The sequence below is a fragment of the Mustela lutreola genome, chromosome 1 (genome assembly GCF_030435805.1).
Source record: "Mustela lutreola isolate mMusLut2 chromosome 1, mMusLut2.pri, whole genome shotgun sequence".
Taxonomy (NCBI): Eukaryota; Metazoa; Chordata; class Mammalia; order Carnivora; family Mustelidae; genus Mustela; species Mustela lutreola.
In genome coordinates, this window is record NC_081290.1 from 87,025,215 (window position 1) to 87,042,083 (window position 16,869).

Genomic DNA, 16,869 nt, shown 5'->3' on the forward strand with positions numbered 1-16,869 from the left:
TACCTCTCCTCCACTTCAAGGAAGAACTATTTTCCACACAATAAAATATGCCTCTGTCCTTTAAGGAATACATAGAAAACCTCCACTTTTCGCTCTCCAATAAGATCATTTTCTACAAACCTACATAACATCATGGTCTTATTTCTCTGTTTCAGTGGCTATATAATAATGACATAAACATTCCTAACCCACATTTATGGTAGAGTGGCACCATCTTTCACATGAGAAATAAGTGCTAGTAAAGTTGTGCAAAATTCAGGAGTTGCTTCCAAAACCTTTTGTCAACATTTTTCAACTGCTCTGTTTGAAGACCATAAAGTTTTGAACGAAAGACATTTGGAAAGAAACTGAAACCATGTGAATCAAAGAAGATGAGAACAAGAATAATGAAAGTTGACTGATGTGAAACCCACAAATCTCTCCCAGTTTTAGCCAAAAACCATATAAGATGCCTATGCTTTCCTCTCCTCCAGTCCCGCCCTCCCTGCCTCCTGCCGCTTCTGGCAGTACCTTTTGCTATTTTATGTAGTTGTTACCAGACTGAAAGTTCTTACCTTCTCCTACCTTTTGAGAAGATGAGGAAACATTAACCACCTGGTCAACTAATGACCAAATCCAAAGTATAGATATCCTTAGCAGATAGCATTCGTTTTTACTGATGGCTTCTACAAACTCCTACTGGGCAGATTACTTTTTCTTGAATCTGTATAAAACCAATAAATAAATAAATAAACAAACAAATAAATAAATAAATAAATATTCAAATGCTTAATCAACTATTTTGCCCACATTGCCATGTATTTTGCACACCACTGGCTTTTGGCTTCAGAGTTTCGTTTTCTTTTCTTTTCATTTTGATTTTTTTTTTTATTGACCCAAAATTGGGTGACATGGAGATGGATCAAGATAATAAAAAGTATCTTGCTTAAGGCCACACAGATAACTAATGAAATTCAGATCGCAGGACAATAGCAAGTACAAATGTCAAGGAGCCTACTTTACACATAGCACCACATCGCAAAAAATAATATGAGTCAAGATCTTATTTTCACAAAGGTAACAGGAGACATAGAGGACACAAAACCATTATAAATCTCAACCCCATTATTTCTTTTTTTTTAAGCTTTAATTCATTTATTTGATAGAGAGAGACACAATGAAAGAGGGAACATAAGCAGGGGTAGTGGGATAGGGAGATGCAGGCTTCCCATGGAGCCAGGAGCCCATATGCAGGGCTCGATCCCAGGATCCTGGGACCATGACCTGACCAGAAGGCAGACACTTAATGATTGAGCCATCCAGGTGCCCTTCAACCATATTATTTCTTATATGTTCAACCATGGGCTTTCACATAAGCCTTACCTATTGATGTGATGTGGTGGGATTTAATCAAATTTAAGTAGAGCTCCAAAACAGGGCCAAGAATAAGATGCAAAACATAATGGGGTGCCAAAAAATGCAATAATTGATATAAGTAATAGTTTAATTTAATATTTTTAGAAATGAACAAACTATGTCCCACAGGCTAGCTGCCTGATTTTTAAATAAAGTTTTATTGGAGGGCCAGGGTTAGGGTGAGGCAAGTGAGGCAGAATAGTTCAAGGGTGGGATCAGATCTTTTTTAAAAATTTTCATACAGTGTTTATCATGTAGGGGTTTTTTGCATTAATCTTGATTTTTTTTTAAATATTGCATTAAGATAGCATTTATCTTCATTACCGAAGTTTTTGAAACCCCCTTAAATTTTGTTCCTGAGGTAAGTGCCTCACTCACCTCACCTTAAACCCAACCCTTCAAGACTCTTAGAAAAACTAAAAATAAAACACTAGGAAAATGTGTAAAGCATACATAATAAGTTACTGAAATTACTAGCTAGCGAGCAGCTTTAATATCCAATAGATATTACATTTTATTTTAAACAGACAAAGTTCAAAAGCAGCCTAATATAAAAACCCAAAGCAAGAAAACCACTAGGGCGCCTGGGTGGCTCAGTCATTAAGTGGCTGCCTTAGGTTCAGGCCATGATCCCAGGGTGCTGCATTGGGCTCCCTGCTCAGGGGGAACCTGTTTCTCCCTCTCCTACTCTCCGCTGTTCCCTCTCTCACTGTGTCTCTCTCTGTCAAATAAATAAAATCTTTAAAAACAAAAATAAAAACAAAAACCAACACCCTTTTATTAATAAAAGACTGACAAATCAGCAGCTCACTCTCAGTTTCCTTGCCCTCTTGGAATCACTGGGCTGTGTTTAGTCTGGCCATTCCTTTTCATAGCCAAATCTTTGAGTGTTAGTGCAGCCTGGGACACCTCCGTTTCCACCTCCTGCTTAGTACCGTAGGAATAGCCTGCTTGGAAAGGTGAAAACAGTTTCAAGTACATGTGAAGTTGAATTTCTAAACTTTCTTAAAAGGCGAGTCTTTTCCTGACTCCGTAGAAATGGCTGATGACCTGGTTTTACTTTGGTCCAGAGGCAGGTTTCCTTGCCCGGTCCAGGCCCTGCCTCACAGGCCATGCCTGTGAAACTGGTCCCCACAGATGGCAGTTAAGCATGAGCTCTGAGGCCTCACAGAGAGAGCTTCGAACTGCAAATTGGAGAAGTTGAGGGAGGGGGTTTGAAGAAGTTTAAGATTCAGAACTTTTGAGAACACTCTCTTCAGTACTCCTGTCTATAAGCAAGGCCCCAATTGACAGCTCTACCATAGGTATAACTTTCCTAATACACAGCTCAAGGTTATAGAGAGCAGTTCCAATTACTGTTTATTCATTACAACTCATTATTTTCACAACTGAGAAATAAAAGAGAAGAATTAAGCGATTTTTCAACTTTTTCTGTAGAATCTGAACCTCGTGATAGCAACATAAGAGGAAATTTCTCTTAACAAAAATATTTCAACAAATAAATATTGGAAAATAATAGAATAATGGCATTATCATTTGGCAGTCTTTAATGAATTAATGAGTCTACAGCTACACTACCCAATAGGGTAGCTACTAGTCACATGTGGCTATTTACATTTAAATTTGAATGAATTTAAAATTTTAAAAATTAAAACTGTAGTTTCTCAATCACCCTAGCCACAATTAAAGAGCCACATGGGTCTAGTGACTACCATATGCAGATATAGATTCGATATAGAACATTGTACTAATACAGAATATGTCCATCACCACAGAAATTTCTATTGGAAAGTGCCGCTCTAGAAAACTCTACTCCAGATAATGAACTTTGATCACTGCCAGACACTGTGTGATAGAAGTACACAACAGCACCTCGCCAACAAAATAAACCAAACCTGAATAAAATTAAGCCTCTGGATCTAACCACCAATTTACAGGAAATACGGGGGACAGAGGAATGTGTTACACAACAGCATGGGGACCCAGTCAGCAAATTCCAGATTGTGAAACACTATTCAGAACAAATGACACAGTTTTGTTGACAAAAATATTACCAAAAAAAAAAAAAAAAGTGATGGAGGAAGAAACTTGAATCTCATAAATTCCATGAGACTTAAGGAACATATCAAATAATTATAATCTATAGACTTAATTAAAAGCCTACTTTAAACAAACTATGAAAGGAATTATCACAGTTTTAAAACAATTGTAGAAATGTGCACACTGACTTGATATTTGCTGATTTAACTGTCACTAATAGATAAAAATGGTATTATAGGGATATTTTAAGTATCTTTACCTTTTAGGTACATACCAAAATATTTACAGATGAAGTGATTGCTTGGACTGTACCTCAGAATGATCTGGATGTGGGAACTCAGAGAAGTAAATGATGAAACAAGTTTGGCTATGATTTTGTTGGAAATAGATAATGGGTACAGGAAAGTTCATTATATATTTTCTCTCTTTTGTGCATGCTTGAATTTTCCCATAATAAAAAGCTTTTTAAATGTGATTGTGTCAGCCACTTATAATCCGCTATCATATAAATCTGGTAACTTCAGATGAACTAGCAACAATGTTTAAACATTCTTCATCTGTGTTAAATTTCTACTCTAGTTCTTGGTAAAGCTCATTGCAACACAAATCTTCACTGTAGGATGCTTAAACTTTATATTAAGTATAAGAATTTTTTTCCAAATAACAAATGAAAATATTCATCTTAATTAAAACATTTCTCAGTTAAAAGAAAAGAAAAGAAAAGAAAAGAAAAGAAAAGAAAAGAAAAAAACTCAGACATCATTCTAAACATGACACCAGTAGGGGGAGATAGATGCTGGCTTTCCTCTGGGAAAATTTTTTGAAGAAATAATCCATGTTTAATCTGAAAGTCTGGACAATGTGGGGGTTGGGAGGTGGGGAAGACACTCTCCTACTGTGTTTTTGTTAAAAAGCATATCTCCACTGTCAATTCTTTTAATTCCATTTCCAGGAGAGGACTTGTTCACTCTGCATCATAACATTCTATTTTCCAGTCTAAACATATGTTCAAATTATGGTAATAACACTTCAAATTGTGCCTCTGCTCCTGTCTTATAGCTCTATAATGGACTTCCTAGATATTATCCAAGTATTTCTTTAAAAGTACTTCTTTTACATCATCATGTAAAATGCTAAGTTAACATTTGTGTGAAACTAGTAATCTTTCAAGTAATGTCATTAATTTATACAACCAGTTCTTGAATGTCTACTATGTTCAAGCTTCTGAGGTCAGTGCTGGAGTTATCATGAAGAATAAGAATTAGTTCCTACCCTTACATACCTTATGGTTTAGTAGAAGAGCATAGTTTATCATAGGATGAGATAGAGGATATACATGATAATATGGGAGCCCGTGGAATGCAACTAATCATCTTAGAGAAAGACTTCCCAAATGGAATATACAACCATGTATTTCATTTATTCACCAATTTGTTTAGTAACTTAGCATATTTTTATTTTATCCCTTCAACAAATACATATTGAGCACATTTTATGAACAAGAAACAGGGTCCTCTTGATTCGAATCACCATAAATTCTTCTTGCTCAGCATATATAATCTCTTTTCAGAGTGTGCCTCCTTGTAACAATGAATAGTTCTAAACAATTTTTCTTCACTTTGTGAAGCTGACATTTTCAATATAAATTCTTCCTTCCACTGGAAAACACCAGTAATTCAAATATTACTTCTGCATATTTCATACTAATTTTTTTAAAAAATTATGTTATATCCCTATATGAAATTAAATAGATTGCCTTTCTTCAATGATTATGCAATTTCTTGTGCTCTTTAACCAATTCATTTAAAATACTCCTATTGCCAAGACCATAACTCCACAGAAAAGACTTCATTATGGTTCTCTCTTTGCGCTAAACTTAAGTTAATTAACATGATCATCTCTTAGTCAGTAAGGAGAAGTTTTCTCTTCCAAGAACTACATCCTTTGGGTTATAGCCTTTGACTTTCTGATATTCCTAAGTATTATCCCCTCATCTACCATAGTCCAACACAGGCAGATAGCTAACTGCGCACATAACCCTTCTACTTTGTGTTAAAATTTGAGTTGTAGAATAGTCCCGATTTGGCAACACTTTTGAGTATTCAGAAAGTTCCACAAAGGGCTCTCTTGCACTACTTTTATTTTATGTTCCCAAAAGGCTCCTCTTTGTACATTTCCATCAGGTCTCGCCTCCTTCCTTCCCTAGATCCAAGCTGATACTTCACTCTGAGATTCCAGAAGGAGTCGTAAGGGATTTTTACTCATTTGGTCACCCTGGGGTTTCTATATCACTTCAGATCTGAGCAGCTCAGGATCACCACCTATTATGAATTATCTCCATCAAGTTCTCTCAAGCTTCTTCCTCAAAATGTCACTAACATATTTTCTTATTTCTGTCCTCTAAGCTCTTTAATTTGTTGTTCTAGTCTGCAACATTACCTGCTCTGATCCATGGTTTTCTTGGTCAGGTTCCCAGATACACTCCAGCAGCCACCAGATGATTTTTTTAAAGGGGGGTAGCTTTCTTCTCCAAAGACGTGTCTCTGAACTTTGCTCTTTCCTTCAACTCTGGCCATTCACCACACCCAGCATGTCTAGGGGATCTAGCCCACACAGTCCTTTCAAGTGTCCAATTACTTTTACTACAATAAAAGAGATTATTAGGATATAAATTATATCTTCAAGAGTGAAGTGACAAGTATATTGTCCTATGGTCTTTGGCTTGACAGAATCTTGTCTAAGCTCTCTCAATGCTTATGCCATTTTTTGTCACAGGCAACCCTCCTAGCCCTGATGCTGGTGGTCAGTATCTTCACTGGTTTCTTCTATTTTCACTTCCCACCACAGGTCTCTCGGAATTGTTGAGTTCTTTCCTACGTTGAGCTTAAGGTCGCTTCTCAGCATTAGGTCGTAATTGTCCTTCTCCAGTCATATGCCCTCAGCAGTTTCAGAGCATCCCACATTTATGGTTCATTTATATTTCCCTCAGACCTTCTTTCCTCTACTTTTCAATAGAGGTATATTCACTTTGCATTAGTTCATACTGGAGCTCCCCCTTCTCTTCTCTCTCCCTTCTTCTCTCTCGAATTTTCATCTTCTCCAAAACCTTCACGTTTCTTCATAACTCGGATGCCAACATCTCTAGCCTCCTGTATAGAATATCATCAGGGTCAAACCAGTGACATTGCATAGTGAATTCTGATCAGGGATCTGATCAGTGAATTCTGATCAGGGATCTCACTATATTAGTATTTTTTTTATCTTAATTAGATCTGATTTTTTAAAGATTCTATTTCTACTTTATCACATCCAGTTTATAAATCATACATAGTATGTTGAAGGAAAGTATACTTTCATACTTTTTTTTGAGAATCTCTTTGCTGCACTTTCATGTTTGTGAACTGGGTACCTGATCTAAACACAGCATAGTCATGCATTTTCCCTCAGAATAAATAACAAACAAACCAACCCTGGAATTCTGGAGTGCTACCTGATGGGTCTAAGTTGCTGTCTCATCTGGGTTATACACCAGAACCATCTGTGGATCATTTAAAATGAAAAAGGTCTGCCTCTACCTCTCCTTCTCTCTAAGGGCTCAGATTCAGAAACTCCTGGGGGAACTCAGAACCACTAATCTAAAGGATTCTTGGGATAGTGATAGCAATAGCCACAGTGAAGGTAAGGAGCCTAGAATCTCATCTCTGTGAACAAATGTAAGTGATAAGATTGGCCTTCTGTGATGTTGCTTTGCCTTCATGTTGCCTCTCTTCAAAGAACTGCACTTCATGTGTTTTTTCCCACTTCTGTGGACTCCCGTCCTGAGGTTCAAAAGTAAATTCATTTTTTGATGGGCACAAGAATAAACAACATAGTATACCCTTTGCCAAAGGAAAACAAAGGGTCATCACACTCCATTTTTACGTTGTAGTTTATCATGCTAATTTATCTCCCAGAATATATGAGGATTTCTTTCTATATCCAGGATGGCCCTTGGATTTATTCAGCATCTAACAGTCTTCTTAAGATGGAGATGGCTGAACCAGGATTGAAAAAAAAAAAAAAAAAATACTTGGAGGAAACAGACTCCAGAAAGAATTAAAGCAAAGAAAATTACCAAGGACCTCACTTGCTCACAAATATTTACTAAATAACCACTGTTGTTTATAGAATGTCAGACACTGTTAGTCTTTGACATTTTTTACAGTCTAACTTACTAGTTCGTCATTCATTTTGGGAGACCGAGTTTATGAGAGGAAAAAAAAAGGGAGGAAGAGCTAATTTCTTTATGTTTGTCAGCCCAATTTTTCATTATTCTATTCCTTATCCCCCTCATTTTTTTCTTCAATCCCTTTCTTTGTTGTTAACATAGTAAGTAAAAGAGAGAGAATTTCCTTCTAAGAAATAGCAAGGGAGGGCGCCTGGGTGGCTCAGTGGGTTAAGCCGCTGCCTTCGGCTCAGGTCATGGTCTCAGGGTCCTGGGATCGAGTCCCACATCGGGCTCTCTGCTCATCAGGGAGCCTGCTTCCTCCCCTCTCTTTCTCTGCCTGCCTCTCTGCCTGCTTGTGATCTCTCTCTGTCAAATAAATAAATAAAATCTTAAAAAAAAAAAAAAAGAAATAGCAAGGGATCTTAAGTAATGCTATAATATGTGTCAAGTGAGCTTGTCCTATTTCTGGCTTTGTTGATAGATTGCTAGGGGTTCTGACATTGCCGATAATTTCTAGGTGACTTAGATTTCCCCAAAGTGGGGCAAGTTATTTCCTAAAATACTTGAAGAAGTATAGAGTAGACAGCCTAAAGCAACAAACCTGGTTTAATCGTATTCTGATCTAACCATCTATGTGACCAGAGGAAGCCCTTTATGCCTGAGACTCAATGTATCCCTTTGTAAAATGGAGAGAGAGATCGACATAATGGGAGATGAGGATTATAAACAATGTCCCTGAAGCATCTAACATAATTCCCCTCTCATGGTAGATGTCAATATTATTATTATTACTACTCACAACCCTTAAATGTCAGTGAGAGTCTTTGAGACTCCTGTATGACCAGGACCACATGCCATTAAGTTTTAGGAATAAGAGAGTTTTGTCAGTAAATATATCAAGGGCTCATAGACAAACACTTCAAATAATCCATCACACAAGGACACCACTCCCTATCATCCTGCCAAAGAGTCCTTATCAAGCAAGAGGATATGTCATGTGAAAGGCACTAGATACATTGAACCATATTACATGACTACTCTGTTTTGTTTTTACCACTGAACTATGTAAGACTGAATGTTTTGTTTTGTTTTGTTATTACTTGCAGCTGTTCCAAGAAAGGGAAGGAAGGAGGCTTCTTCCTTTGAATGTTGAAGCTTTAACTTGCACCTAATTTTGAAGAGAAAGCAAGGAGAATATATCAGTTATATTCTCAAACACAAATTTTATGCACTCCAATTGGTTGAGTAGCCCCTTGCCACCATCATGCAGAGATCATGGACTGAAAGCTAAGGGAGAAGAAATCTCCCTAACCCCAGACCTATCCAGATACAAAATAAGGGAATAGTCTAGTAACATTCATCAATTCATTGCCAAGTAAATAATCCCACAGAAATTAAGAGGAAAAAAATTAACCTACATTCTTTCACTTTACAACATTGTTCTGGATACGGTCTTTGGTTTTATTTTTATAACAAGTCATGTTCTTTACATGTCATCCTGCATTTCAGGGAAAGTATTCGTTTGCCATGGTTTCAGATATTAATATGTACAATAAAACTGGTGATTCCACTCATCTTTAGCTGTTAAAGTTTCTGTCTCCTCAAGGCCTTTTCTGTTTCTAAAATTCTCAAATTCCTTAAGGATTTCGAGGTGATTCTCGGGATACAATTTATTTGTATTGCATACCATATTAGACCTTCAGAGAAAACCTTCTCCCTATTCTGAGAGAAACCCATTTGGATGGAGGCCTTTTGTCTTCCAAAGTGGATCACCTGCTGGTAGTGATCACATGACCCATGTGAAGAGCACCTATGGGCCAGGCAAAGCATTTTTTATATGGAGAGCAATATATTTAATCCTCCAAAGGCCCTGTAAACTAGGTTTTCATTTCCACATGTTGTAAGACAGGCTTCAAGAGATTAAGGTGGTACAGGTTACAATTTGTTAAAAATCTGGAACTAGTAAAAGTAGGTCTCCCTGACTCTGAAACTTGAGTTCTCTTCTTTATGCTGCACTACCTAGAATAAAAAGTGAAATGTGTAAATAAATTATATCACCTGACAGTTTTAGAACCTACAAAGCTGAAATATGCAAAGTCTACCTGCAGTGAATCAGGAGCAAAGCCTGGGGGTTGGATACCGGCAGGCCCAAACACTTAAGAGCCATGTTTTGATTGACCTTCACAAAGTTTGGCTTGCCTTCAAATTAATTGCCAACATTTAAGATTATACAGAATTCACATAAAATCGGGATCAGGAACTCCTACTGAAAAACCAGCATATCTGGCCACCCCAGGTTTCCACACCACCACATGATAACTGTGAGGGAAGCTGAGCAGCAAATACCCCTTGAAACAAGACACTCCCTTTCCCATACACCACAGTCTACTCTCCACTAACAAAGCTGGTGTGCCTGAGCCCTTAGGCTTTTGAATTTGTGACCTCTTCCGTTACTCTAAGGCATCCTATCCAGAAAAATTAGAAGGTAAAATGTTCTCAACTTCATAAACATACAGTGTGTCAAAACTATAAGAAAGGGTGTAATGTGTACCTTTTCCTCAATGGTTTCCTCTTGGGAACGACCCAAAGTTTGTGAGGGTTTGGAGAACAGCCTAGGGCCTTCAATTAAAATAGTTTTGTCTTTGGTTACTACCGGAATAAACCTGTAAGCAGACAGCTGTTTCATGCCAGCTGAAATTCTAGTCTTGGGTGGGATGGCAGAGGTTTACGACTTCAGATGAGAAACAGGCAGGAACGGATTATATTCTTATGCCAAGTTTCTTTCTTTATTGCCATGGAAGCACGAAGAGAAATGCAGAAGGGGGAAAGCTTTGCTAGACCCAATGTTTCACTCGGACTTTCTGCTAGGCATCAGGAGCTACTCAAGATTTTGCAAACAATTTTACAAGAAAATCATGGCTATAGAAAACTCCTAAAATTAAAACAGAACTGGAAAAGAATAAAGACCATGCATTTGTCTTTAAACTCAGAAGTGGAACCCCCCGGGATTTGGTATTCTATAACAAGACTGGAAACATTATTAATGTTAATAAATAAACATCTGGATTGACTTGCAGTCTAAATTTAAGTGTCCTAAATATTTTGGCTCCATTATAACTATATGCATTTTCCAAAATTCTCCATTGTTTCTTCTGTCTTTAGCCTACATTTCATTTTCTTCTGAGTCTTTTAACGCAGGTTTTGTTTTTCCATGAAAATGGACCCTGTTATATAAATGTTTAAGCACCCAATGTCCATAAAAGATACAGAATTGGTCTTGATTTCATCCTTCATATTGCACAGTCTGGGTTCTTTACAGACTCATATCCTCCTAATTGAAACCATATAATCACACCATTTGCTTCTCTTCCGTTCATGTAATGCTTTGTACTATACATCATCACAAGAGTGCCAAAATTTACCAACTAAAATTTCGTTGAGCTAAAATTAAAACTTAAGGTCATGACATTAATTCCACATCTTACTGTAAAATTTAGCCAGTGTTAGTCTAGTTTTGGATCGTGTTGGGGAGAAAACATACAATATGGTGGCCTAAACCAGATTAAGCCCTAATCAGGGCCAAGTTTGACTTAGATCCTCAAGTGTACTCCAAATGCAAGAGTAAATGTGAAGTAAAGGTCAGCAAAACACACCTCCACCAAGAAAAGTGCAATAAAACCAATGCAAAATTAAATAAGCCAGCTACAGAGAATTCTACTCCTACACACAATGCTTCGACTCAATCTGTTCCTCACCACCTCCTTTTGAGCATGTTCGTCTCCAGTCCCCGGGCTGCTCTTGCTGCCTTGAGTCTTTCTCTAGTTGTAAGCCAAGGGGTTGCTATGCGAAGTCCCAATGCATGGAACCACAGTTAATCATTCACAGGCCCTTTTGCCTGAAATAAGATGCTTTTCATTTCCCTTGGCTTATGTGAATAATGAAAAAAGAAAACAAACAAAGGAGATAACTGCACTATGTTAAAAGATAATCCCTTAGCATAACTGTTGTCTAGAAGGCTGAGCACCATAGGCAGGCAAAAATCCAGTCTGCATTCAGCCACCACGTTGACATTTATTTATAAGAGATTATGCCATGACAGAACTTCAAGTCGTTTAGAAATGCTCCCATTTCCCAAGGCCTCCACGATATTTATATGCAGGATCCCATATTATTTTTCCTGGTGTTATGGCAACAAAGATTTCCATGTTTACAGAGCTATCAAGTTCTGACAGGCCAGGCTGGGGACTTGGCCTCACTGGCTCACATTAAAATGAAATGAGGGACTTGGGGAGCAGGGCAGACTCGCAGCTGTCTGAACAACTAATACCTGAGCAGAAGAGACCAAGGAAGCAGCCAAATGGTGCTAATCAACTCACAGAGCCACTCTCCCCCCAGGGAATTCACCTTCAGGATCCTGCGGTTTAAGGACAAAGGACCCTGAACCTAGAAAGTCCCATTAAACCCGAAAGAAAGCAAACCCCAATTCCTACTACAGTTTTGGACTCCGCGTGGATTTTTAAAGCTCTGTTGAATACGGGATGTTGGAGTCCATTATTAGGCCTCTGGGGTAGTGGAAGGGGAAATGAAAATTCAGTGGGTGAAGAAAGGGAGAGAACAAGTACTCTCTCTGTGCCCCCTTTTTGTTTTTAACTACACAGTAGAGAGCAAGGTCAGCCCAGCTTACCTTCACACCTAACTCAATCTTTGCCCATAGCTTAGAGGTTTCCAGTATACTCTGACTCTGGGACTAATTACGGTATGAAGCTGGCTATGAAAATGTCCTAAAAATACCTGTATCTCACAAACTAGATTATCTTGAGAATTTGCCTCCTACTCCATGACAATAACTTCATGCACGTGTAACCTCACCATCAAAGTTTCTCTGCACTGAGCTGTATTCTAGTGCACTGTACAATGCACTAGGGATTGCCCAGACTCCTCCATAACCCCAGAGGACTGAAACATTGGGCTAAAAACAAGACATTAAAAAACAAGTACTCCCAAACATACCCTTTGTATATCTTGCTTATGGTTGAAGCAAGAAATAAAAGCTATAAACTTAACCTCAGCTATAAGAAGCCACTACTTTCCAGTCCTAGTTGTGGGCCAGGGAAAGAATCAAGTCAGGGCAAAATGAAACAAGAAATGCTAAGTCAAGTGTCTTTCTTTCTCTTATTCTTTTCTTTGTGTATGCGTGTTCATAAGATTATTGGTACTCACTTGGTCACAAAAGTGTCAGGTGGGTTTTACAAGCATGTGTTATTTTTTTTTTTTTAATTTGAGGTTTTCTTCTGTTTAAAATTGCAAACAGCAAGAAATATGCATGTGTCCTAATGCTCAAGATGAACATTCCAACAAATAATAAACTGTGACTTACCATGTAACATAAGACATATGAAAAAAGTTTTATTGACATGGTATGGATTTTCTACTTATATAAAATAAATGTTAAAGTATTGGGGGAAAGGTATTAATAATAATTGCAATAAATGTCTCTCTATGTATTTTTGGATAAACTACAGCTGTGTAAAAAATAGATAGAAATGAGTAAGTCTGACGTCATGATCTCTCCCTTTGGAAGTTAATGGTGTTGACAGGGCTGTCTCCCAAGACTAGTCGGAAAGACTAGTTGGAAACCTTAGTTGGAAACCTGTGAGAGAAGAACAGAACTTTGTACTCTATATCCACATCAGGCCCATCCTCTCAATAGCAACTGTGACAATGGTTTGCAATATCTGTTGTTATCCATGACTTTCTTTCTTCAAAAGCTGACTTTGCTCATAGTTTGCCAGTTCCCTTGGTATCCTGGCACACAGACTAGTTTATCCATGGCTGGTCTTCCCAATAGTCAGAGATTAAAGGATATTGTTTGAAACGATGCTTTAGCATGTCCTTTTATTTCTTCTGGTCAACCCACTTCAGCTTACCACCCAGCAGCTGCAAAGGCAGCTGACATTAACATCTTCATCATCATGAAGAAAAGAATTTATTACAAACACAATTAATGACCCAGAGAGTTTCCTAAGTACTCATTCGAGAAAATTACATAAGCTTGAGTCTTCCCATGAACTCTGCAAATGTGTTATTCATTCATTTAACACATATTTTTTAGCTCCTAACTTATGTATGGCACTGTACACAATACACTAGGGATGCAGTGATATGTAAAGTAAACAGTCTTTTCCTCAACTGAGTTTAAACTCTATGGTGAGACAGTCAACAAACACGGGTAAATCAACCAGTAATACCATTGCTAGTGTCAAATATGGTAAAAAGGAAATTAAGAGACTATTATGATAGTCAATATGGAATATCTTCAGATATTGGATGCTTAAGCACTTCTTCCCTGAATGACATTTAAGAAGAGACATGTTGGATAAGAAAACAGTTCTGAGAGGCACCTGAGTGGCTCAATTGGTTAAGCAACCGATTCTTGATTTTGGTTCAGGTTATGATCTCAGGGTCATGGAATCAAGCCCTTCACTAGGTTCTGTGTTGGGCTTGGAGCCTGGTTGAGATTCTCTCTCCTTCTGCCCTTCCCTGCATATGCTCTCTTTCTCCCTCTTTCCCTAAAAAAAAAAAAAAAAGGAAAAAAAAAACAGCTCTGAAACTAAACAGACTGGAAGCATTCCATTGATGATAAACTTAATGCTGTTTAGGCCTCTTAGTGACTACTTATAAAGTCAAATAAAATATTTCTGGCACATTTTAAATTTCTGTCTTGTGGAAGATTAAATAGGATGATCTGGGGGGGAGACTTATGTCTTTATCCAAACCTTGATACTACAGTGTTAACTGATTCCATCTGTTGACTTCTTGTGGATATCTTGGCTTTCATAACAAAACCAGGGCCTTCCTTTGCTGAAGATACAGACAAGAGGTTTTTAACCTGGCAGATTAATAAGGGATTTCTCTGAGTATCCATCCTGAATTTATACACAAAATAAACTGTGTATGATTCACATATACAATTTACTAGTGAGAACATCTAGCACTTTTATCAGATTTTTAAAGGGTTCTGTGACCTGAAAAAGGATAAAGCTACTCAGAAAGAATAGTCAACATGGTTTATTGCTCTAGAATCTTTCAAAGAGCTGACTTGTTCTACTTGGGCCCTCCACTGACTGAATGAGGCTCACCTACATTATGCAAGGCAATCTGTTTTTACTCAAAATTTACCAATTCAAATTTCAATCTCATCTAATAACATCCTCACGGAGACATTCCAAAATAATATTTGACCAAAGATCTGGAATCCATGGCCTAGACAAATTGACACATAATATTAACCATCACATATATAGTCCATCCTGAAGGACAGTGGCCCGGACTCACAGGGTATAATTTCCAAGCTGATGCCTTACCTATCCCTGCAAAAGACTATCACAAAGCTTTATCAGGCCACAGTTTCTGGAGGATGGAACTTGTAATATGACAGGATCCTATCCTCATTTATCCACTGCTACACTTCCTTTGCAGTAAGGTAGATCCTTTGTTTCAAAGAAAGGTTAAGTTAGATCTCATGTAGATAAGTCAGATACTCTGTGAGCCCTTGGATAGCAGGGAAGCCAAGAACTACAAGCAGGAAAGAAAATCCATACCCATGAATACATGTAGATCCTAGTCATGAAAAATCACTGCTCTCTCCATGACAGGAAGTGTCCAATGTAAATAATTTGCCACTAAGTGGTTTGTTGGTCTCTTGGAGGAATAGTATTACACTGGGGGTTCAGCATCATATTATATTAGGGATCTCTGCTGCTGATAAGTTGCACATTCAGTCATAATAGCTGTAAGAACATATCCCTTTTGTTTCTGCCACCTTGTTACACCCCACTCATTTTGGTAGCCAAAGATAACACTCCAGGGTAGCCAAAAACAAAAGATGGATGGCGTCTACTGGATAAGTCACCCTGCTCACTTGATCTACCACTGGCTGGTGTCTCATGGGCATTAACATGCAATAGAAAAGTAACAACACTTTGTGCCCACTCCTATAAGTCCATCCAAGCTGCCTCTAATCAATCCATCCTCTTGTCCTTAATCTTCCAATCTTGCTGCTTTCAGATACCTGACTAAATAGCTAAACTAGTCTCCACTACCCCGGAGTTTGAATATGTCCTTACATTGATCCACTTTTCCTTCCAGACAAAGTGGATAACCAGCTATCTTGCCCAAGGCCCTGCCTACTGGAAGAATTTCTTTCTACCACTGTTCTTCTGGGCCACTCATGAATGATATTTACAGAAACATCCTACTGAGCAGACCTGTCTGTAAACAAAGCTCCGTATTTTTTCCTCCTCCAGCAGCTAGTCACAAGGCTCTAGGCATAAACTGAGGAAGAAGCATTAGTGCCATAGAGACATGAGGGTTTGAGCCACCTATTTGTCAGAATTATTTGTGCCCTCAGGACTTGCTGATACCTGCTTCTGGTTATACCATTTCCATTGTAGGACTGATTGCTGTTGGGCCCACCCAAATTTATCACCTAGTGGGTCTGACACTCACCACATGTTGGGCCATTCTGATCATGTAATCAGTTGGTATTCCATGTTCATATGACCAATAGCTATGAGGATCAGTAGCAGATCAGGAGCTGCTTTGTAAATGATGTAGTACTCAGCTGTAAATGGCTGCTCTGGAAACTTATGTTCTACACTGTGATTCTTCTATTAGATCTTGCCAGAGATTCCATGTAGTATCTTACCACCTATTCCTCTAGAACTATGGGATCTACTTGGTCAAAAGACCCAAGAAGCAGGGCTGCTGGTACTATAGCCTGGACAGACTCTAGAGCCTTTATTTTTTCCATACCCCACTCAAAATTGGAAGTCTTCTACATTATCCAACAAGTGGATCAGAGTAATATTTCCAAGTGTAGTATATGCTGCTACTGAAATACAAAGAGGCTTAATAAAGGTTATGCCTATTTTTTCTAAGTGGTAGGAATTTGAAGTTACCAAAACACATTCTTTAACTTAGAAGGTGTATTAGTCAAGATTCTACAGAGAAATAGAGCCAGTAGGATATATATATACTTAGTAAAATACACTTATTTAAAAGTATACTTATTACAGAAAGGATACTTGTAATGAAGAATTGGCTCATACGATTATGGAGGCAGAGAAGTCCCATGCTCTACTGCCTACAAGCTGGAGATTCAGGAAAGCTGATGATGTAATTCACTCCCAGTCTGAAAGCCTGAGAGAAACTAAAACCAGGAGAGC

At 38.0% G+C, this 16,869-nt stretch overlaps 1 long non-coding RNA gene across 4 annotated transcripts in view; it reads right to left on the reverse strand.

Annotated features, from left to right (window-relative positions):
• Positions 1 to 16,869, reverse strand: part of LOC131828128 (uncharacterized) — a 198,491-nt gene that overhangs the window by 137,127 nt on the left and 44,495 nt on the right. For 2 of the 4 annotated variants that reach the window (XR_009352248.1, XR_009352245.1), the window contains 3 exons: positions 8,743 to 8,810; positions 5,875 to 6,584; positions 555 to 703 (listed from right to left, as the gene is read on the reverse strand). This is a non-coding gene — a long non-coding RNA (uncharacterized LOC131828128). The remainder of the gene's footprint in view (positions 1 to 554; positions 704 to 5,874; positions 6,585 to 8,742; positions 8,811 to 16,869) is intronic. The other 2 variants (XR_009352252.1, XR_009352254.1) reach the window with 1 other exon arrangement.